Below are 7,914 nucleotides of genomic sequence, written 5' to 3' on the forward strand. Positions count from 1 at the left end.
GAGACACCTGCCTTTATCTTGTGCAGAAAGGTTTCACATCTGAGTGGCAAGAACACTGCTCATCAGAACAAGGAGCCATAGGCAGGGAGACATTCTTGGGAGTTTATTGGCAATAGTGAACAGTATGTACAAGTAATTAACACCCGTGTCCAGACTGCGTAAGTACAACTTCTTAACTTTCGTAACCCCGCCACTACGTCTTGATGCTCCCCTGACATCCACAGTGGAGGTTGAGGCAGCTTGCTGACTGCTATGCCATGTCTGTGATGACTTTGGTGGTCTCTTCAAACCGGATAAATCTTTTGCCTTTTATTGAAGATTTCCATGGAGCAAATGGATCCAGAGTTTTGAAGCAAGTTTTGAATGCCTGACCTCAGTCAGGTTAAGCAGGGTTGCATTGTGGTCATAAACCAGCTAATTGCCACCATGTTGTGGTACCAGCTGGTCACTTTGACCCCTCCCTGGAAATTGTCACAAAAATCCAGAGAACGCTCATTGATTTCTTCAGGGACAAAGGCTACACTGGGTCGCTGCTGAGGTTCTGAGTCTCTTGCTTAGGGAGAGCGGTCAGGCGCTGGTGTGCCAACGCACCCAGGTGGCAATCTCCTGCCTTCAGGCCCTGCAGTGATACCTTTACGTCGAGCCACCTCCGAGATGGTGTGCCCTGGTGACCTATTTCTTCCGCCAGGTGCACGGCCTGAATTGTGACGTGCAGCTCATGTTCATAGACCTGAGGGGTCTTCGTGGCTCATTGGAGACGTTGCCCGTCTTTTACCAGGACCTGATCAAAGTCTGGAACGTGGTCGCCTCGCGATGCAGCTCTCCACCATCAGGAGTAGCAGCTATCGTCAGAGAGCCGCTGCTCAGGAATCTGCCCCTCTGCCCTTTTCAGTGGCTGGCGGAGAGGTGGGCTGTGGCAGCCAGGGTGACCAGGATCGGGGCCATGCTGGGTGGCGGAGGAGTGGGCTGGATGCTTCCACATGAGTTGGCGCATCGCGCGTCCGTGAACGTCCAGTTTGTGGCCATTGCCATTCAAGACCTTAGGACGGTCATGCACTGATGTTATACTGGGCCTTGAGATGGCGCAGGTTCACGGTGGTCTTTCATCTGAGCGTACCTCTGTTCCAATGAAAATCCACATTGGCCCCAAGCCCCGACCTCTCCCTTTGGAGCTGGTGCCCCGCAACATGAGTCGCCTTGTGGAAATGCCCTCCGTGTCCTTTAGCAGGGCGCAGAGGGGTTTCCTGTACCGGCTGCTGCTGCACACCCTTCAGTTCCTTGCCCTTGCCCACCACCCGGACATACCCTTGTTGCTGTCCGGTGGTGGAGGCCTCAGTACGGAGGTGTCCTCCCGCTTTCCATCAAGGACCTGGGGTGGAGGGTATTGCATGCAGCAGTCCTATACAACCGCAGGATGTGTCAGCTCACAGACTCCCAAGATACCTGCGTCTTTTGCGACCTTGTAGGGTCCATGGACTGCGTTTATATAGGGTGTTGTAAGCTACACTCTCTTTTTAGTTATCTAAAAAATCTTTTACTGATGTTTTGTTTGCACTTCAGCCCCACGCTCCTGATCTACAGGCACCCGGTGCGGAGGGGGCCAGGAGGGAGGAGGATCTCCTTGTGAACCTGCTCCTGGGCCTGGCCAAGTTGGCCATTAACAGGTCCAGGCAGCGGGCGATCGAGGGGGCCATCCGACCCGGCTGTCTGTCCCTCTTCCGCGGCTATGTTCGCGGCCAGGTATCCCGGGAGAGGGAACACGCGGTGTCTACCAGCATTGTTGAGGCCTTCCGTGCTTGGTGGGCACTGCGGGCACTGGGGTGTTTTACTGACCCCCTTAATCACATTTTGGTTTAATGCTTGTAAGTTTCCTTTGTACTTTGCCCTTGGTTTTACAGTCTCCCTAATTTAGGGGCTGCGTTTATTTTGTCCCTGATTTTGTTAATTTAGTTTATTTGGTTGACTCCAAAAGAGTTAATTCTCCTTAACTTTCCTAACCATGCCGCTACCTCTTGGTGCTCCCTGAACATTCACAGTGAAGGTGGAGGCAGCCTGCTGACTGCAATGCTCTGTTTGTGATGACTTTTGTGCGTGACCTTTAGAGGGCCGAGACCTGGAGGGCCCCAGCTTGCTTTTGGGGTCTTGCTGTGTGACAGTGGCACCCTCCTTGGCCTGTGGAGCTGGAGCTGCTGAACTGCGCAGCTGCAAGAGGGGAGTCAGATGGGCCGGACGCTTTCTGAGTCACCTGGATGGATAGGCCCGGAGACTACACCTGCTGATCCTCCTCCCTATGGTGCCCTCGACTGACTGCTTGTGGAACAGGGCTAGCTGGAGTGAGATCGAACTGCCTGGCACCTCTCCAGTGTGCACACTGTAGGAGGCCAAGTACGGCATCAGTGATGCAGTTAAGTCCACGCAGCAGAGCAGGAGCAAAGTCCTGGACAAAGGTTTCCATGGCAACTGCCATCCTACTAGCGTTAACCTCGGTGCATTGGCATGCCAGCAGTATCACCTCAGACTGAAGGAGGATGGGCTCCTCCATTGTGCCTTGCAATCTGAGGAGTGCAGCAGAGATCCCTTCCTGATGTTCCCGAGCTTGCCTTTACAGCTCCAGCAGCTGTGACATGACCCAATCCAGATGCTATTCATCTGACTCGGACTCAGCAAATTTCTGGCCTCTAGCAGTCCTCCAAGTGCTGGACACTTGGGAAGTCCCTGCTTCCACCTTCTGTGGATCAGCTGGTGCAATGTGCTCATCAGATTGTGATCTCGAGACTACTCTAAAGCTAGGTCCCACCGAGGTGTGTGTCTTTGCACTGGTGGAGGGTGTGGGTGAGCGCTGTGACTGGACCTCAGGGAGACTGTCTCCAGATTCCTTTTCAGAGGTTTCTTCAGGGCTTGATTGGAGGCCCTGGGTCGTGGATTCAGATGGCTGTTTGGCAGATGTGCCTGTGAAAGCAAGGAGAGAAAATTATTGCATGGCAGTGGCCTGTGAAACAGAACATTCACAGCATGTTTATCTGATGGATACTGCACTGCTGGATCCTCACTTGGTAGAGCACCATCAGCACAAGGCCAGTACAGCTGGATGGCTCTGTTTTCAGTCTGTGAGGACCTTGATTTCAGGCATTCCGCCATTGGTCTGTTACCTCTTCCTCCTGCTGTGTGCCAGCTTGTCCTGCATAAATAGAGATGGAGAGAGCATAATCAGGTTGCCTGCCAGGCCAGATGATAAGTATGCCTGGCCTGTGTGGGTGGCGAGTGGCCCTGTGAACTGGGTGAGGACAGTGAAGATGTGCATGGCAGGGTGAATGGTGATGTCCCTTGAACTGGCAGTGAGTGAGGGTCCTATGGATGTGTACTGGGCTTGTGTGAGTTGAGAGTGATGAGAAGAGTGACTTACCCTGGCAGAACGGAAGAGATCATTCACCCTTTGCGGCACTGTGTGACTGTCCTCTTTTGAAGGGCGTTGACATTGACCACTGCCTCCCAATCCGGATTAGTGCTGTTGCTGCCCATCCTGCGGCCAGAGCAGGGTTAAGGGACACCCCAGTAGGCCTCCATGGCATCTAAAAGGCACTCGAGGGATGGTCACTGAACCTGGGGGCTGCATTCTTCTTCAGTTTCATGGCCATGACTTCCGTGCAGCAGTGGTCTGGAAGCACTGAGATGTGTGCTTGTGGCTGGCGTGATGCATAGAAACATAGAAACTAGGAGCAGGAGTAGGCCATTGGGCCTTTCGAGCCTGCTCCACCATTCATTATGATCATGGCTGATCATCCAACTCAATAGCTTGCTTCCGCTTTCTCCCCATACCCTATGATCCCTTTCACCCCAAGAGCTATATCTAACTCCTTCTTGAAAACATACAATGTTTTGGTCTCAACTACTTTCTGTGATAACGAATTCCATAGGTTCACCACTCTCTGGGTGAAGAAATTTCTCCTCATCTCAGTCCTAAATTGTCTACCCCATATCCTCAGACTGTAACCCCTGGTTCTGGACTCCCCCCAATCGGGAACATCCTTCCTGCATCTACCCTGTCTAGTCCTGTTAGAATTTAATAGGTTTCTATGAGATCCCCCCTCATTCTTCTGAACTCCAGCGAATATAATCCTAATCGACTCAATCTCTCCTCATATGTCAGTCCCGCCATCCCAGGGATCAGTCGGGTAAAGCTTCGCTGCACTCCCTCTATAGCAAATACATCCTTCCTCAGATAAGGAGACCAAAACTGCACACAATATTCCAGGTGTGATCTCGCCAAGGCGCTGTACAATCGCAGCAAGACATCCCTGCTCCTATACTTGAATCCTCTGGCTATGAAGGCCAACCTACCATTTGCCTTCTTTACTGCCTGCTGCACCTGCATGCTTACCTTCATGACTGGTGTACGAGGACATCCAGGTCTTGTTGCACATTCCCCTCTCTCAATTTATAGCCATTCAGATAATAATATGCCTTCCTGTTTTTGCTGCCAAAATGGGTAACCTCACATTTATCCAAATTATACTGCATCTGCCATGCATTTGCCCACTCACTCAGCTTGTCCGAATCACACTGAAGCATCTCTGCATCCTCCTCATAGCTCACCCTCCTACCCAGCTTTGTGTCATCTGCAAATTCGGAGATATTACATTTAATTCCCTCATCAAAATCCTTTATATATATTATGAATAACTGGGATCCCAGCACCGATCCCTGCGGTACCCCACTGGTCACCGCCTGCCATTCGGAAAAAGACTCGTTTATTCCTACTCTTTGTTTCCTGCTTGCCAACCAGTTTTCTATCCATCTCAATACACTACTCCCAATCCCATGCGCTTTAATTTTACACGCCAATCTCTTATGTGGGACTTTGTCGAAAGCCTTCTGAAAGTCCAAATAAACCACATCCACTGGCTCCCCTTCATCAACTCTACGAGTTACATCTTCAAAAAATTCCAGTAGATTTGTCAAGCATGATTTCCCTTTCATAAATCCATGCTGACTCTGTCCAATTCTGCCACTGTTTTCCGTGTGCTCAGCTATTAAATCTTTTATAATGGACTCTAGAATTTTCCCCACTACTGATGTCAGGCTGACTGCTCTATAATTCCCTGTTTTCTCTCTGCCTCCCTTTTTAAATAGTGGGGTTACATTAGCTACCTTCTAATCTGTAGGGACTGTTCCAGAATCAATAGAATCTCGGAAGATGACCACCAATGCATCCACTATTTCTAGGGCCACTACTTTAAGTACTCTGGGATGTAGATTATCAGGCTCCGGGGATTTATTGGCCTTCAATCCCAGTGGCTGGGTGATGGCTGGCAGGCGAATGAGAACTTGCCCACCAAGGAAATGGCGCGTTTCCTGGGAATGCATAAACAATGTGGGGGATTTGGGACCATACAGTATGAAAACTCGCCAATGCGGCCGGTGGGTAAAATGTTTTTTTGCCCACCTGCTACCGCATATTGTGCAAACCTGGGAATATTCCGCCCATCATGTCTACTAACACATTAAACCATCTTGGCTTTACCAGGATGAGCTAGGCATCTTCTAGGGTGTCATTTTTAAAGTTAGGCACGCCATCATAACAGAATCTTTGTAGCCTGATATTCCGGAAATGACAACAGCAAACTCAGGCCTGTCAACCCTGCAAAGTCCTCCTTGCTAACATCTGGGGGCTAGTGCCAAAGTTGGGAAGCTGTCTCACAAACTAGTCAAACAACAGGCTAACATAGTCATACTCATGGAATAATACCTTTCAGATAATGTCCCAGACACCACCATCACCATCTCAGGGTATATCCTTTCCCACTGGCAGGACAGAACCAGCAGAGGTGGTGGCCTTCACATTGAGGATATCCTCCATTGTGTTGTGTGGCACTACCACCATGCTAAATGGGATAGATTGTGAACAGATCTAGAAACTCAAGCCTGAGCATCCATGAGGTGCTGTGGTCTATCAGCAGCAGCAGAATCACACTCGAATGCAACATGTAACCTCATGGCCCGGCATATTCCCCACTCTATCATTACCATCAAGCCAGGGGATGAACCCTGGTTCAATAAAGAGTGCAGGAGGGCATGCTAGGAGCAGCACCAAGCATACCTAAAAATGAGGTGTCAACCTGGCTATAACACAGGACTACTTGTGTGCCAAACAGCATAAGCAGCAAGTGATAGACAGAGCTATGTGATCCCACAACCAATGGATCAGATCTAAGCTCTGCAGTTCTGCCACATCCAGTCGTGAATGGTGGTGGGCAATTAAACACACTGGAGGAGGAGGCTCCATAAATATCCCCATCTTCAATGATCAGTGCAAAAGACAAGGCTGAAGCATTTGCTACAATTATCAGCCAGAAGTGCTGAGTGGATGATCCATCTCGGCCTCCTCCGGAGGTCCCCAGCATCACAGATGTCAGTTTTCAGCCAATTCAATTAACTCCACGTGATATCAAGAAACAGATGAAGGCACTGGATTCTGCAAAGGCTATAAACCCTGACAATATTCTGGCAATAGTACTGAAGACTTGTGCTCCAGAACTTGCTGCATCCTGAGCCAAGTGTTCCATTACAGCTACAGCACTGGCATCTACCCAGCTATGTGGAAAATTGCCCAGCTATGCACTGTACACAAACAGCAGGTCAAATCCAACCCAGCCAGTTACCACCCCATCAGTCTACTCTCAATCATTAGCAAAGTAATGGAAGGGGTCAGCAACAGTGCTATCAAGTTGCACTTGCTTAGCAATAACCTGCCCATTGATGCCCAGTTTGTGTTCTGCCAGGGTCACCCAGCTCCTGATTTCATTACAACCTTGGTTCAAACATGGACAAAGGAGCTGAACTCCCTAATTGAAGTGAGAGTGACTATCCTTGGCATCAAGGCTGCATTTGACCGAATTTGGCATCAAGGAGCCCTAGCAAAACTGGAGTCAATTGGAATCAAGGGAAAGTCTACACTGGTTGGAGTCACACCTATCACAAAGGAAGATGGTTGTGGTTATTGGAGGTCAATCATCTCAGCCTCAGGACATCACTGCAGGAGTTCCTCGAGTAGTGTCCTTAGCCCAACCATCTTTAGCTGCTTCATTAATGACCTTCCTTCCATCATAAAGTCAGAAGTGGGGATGTTCGCCGATGATTTCACAAATGTTCTGCACCATTCGCCTGTCCACCACCTACAAGGCACAAGTCAGTAGTGTGATGGAGTACTCTCCAATTTCCGGGATAAGTGCAACCCCCACAACACTCAAGGAGCTTGACACCATCCAGGACAAAGCAGCCTATTAATTGGCACCCATCCATAAACATTCACTCCCTGCACCACTGACACACAGTAGCAGCAGTGTCTACTATCTAAAAGATGCACTGCAGGAATTCACCAAGGCTCCCTATCCAGCACCTTCCAAATGCACGACCACTACCATCTAGAAGGACAAGGGCAGCAGATAGATGGGAACACCGCCATATAGATGTTCCCCTCCAAATCACTCACCATTCTGACTTGGAAATATATCGCCGTTCCTTCACTGTTGTTGGGTTAGATTGCTGGAACTCCCCTCCTAACAGCACTGTGGGTGTTCCTACACCACATGGACTGCAGTGGTTCAAGAAAGCAGCTCACCACCACCTTCTCAAGGGCAACTAGAGATGGACAATAAATGCTGGCCCTGCCAGCGAAGGCCACATCCCATGAATGAATAAAAAAAGTAATATTCTTCAACAACTTCATCACTCATACACGGGCATAGACCGGACGAGGAGATTCACAAGGGAGACAGTCTATTGGCCAGGTATGAACAATGACATTGAAGTCATTGTCAAGATTTGCATGGCATGTCAAGAGGATATGCTGAGTTAGTACAAAGCATCTATTGATTCTACATGAAGTTCCTACCCATCCTTGGTCCAAAATTTTGA

General features: G+C 49.5%; 1 non-coding gene across 1 annotated transcript; it reads left to right on the forward strand.

Annotated features, from left to right (window-relative positions):
• Positions 1 to 267: 267 nt before the first annotated feature.
• Positions 268 to 384, forward strand: LOC121282702. Its single transcript, XR_005944118.1, has one exon. It is a non-coding gene; the product is annotated as a U5 spliceosomal RNA (small nuclear RNA).
• The last annotated feature ends 7,530 nt before the right edge of the window (positions 385 to 7,914 follow it).

Source organism: Carcharodon carcharias, chromosome 9 (genome assembly GCF_017639515.1).
Source record: "Carcharodon carcharias isolate sCarCar2 chromosome 9, sCarCar2.pri, whole genome shotgun sequence".
In the NCBI taxonomy this organism is placed as follows: Eukaryota; Metazoa; Chordata; class Chondrichthyes; order Lamniformes; family Lamnidae; genus Carcharodon; species Carcharodon carcharias.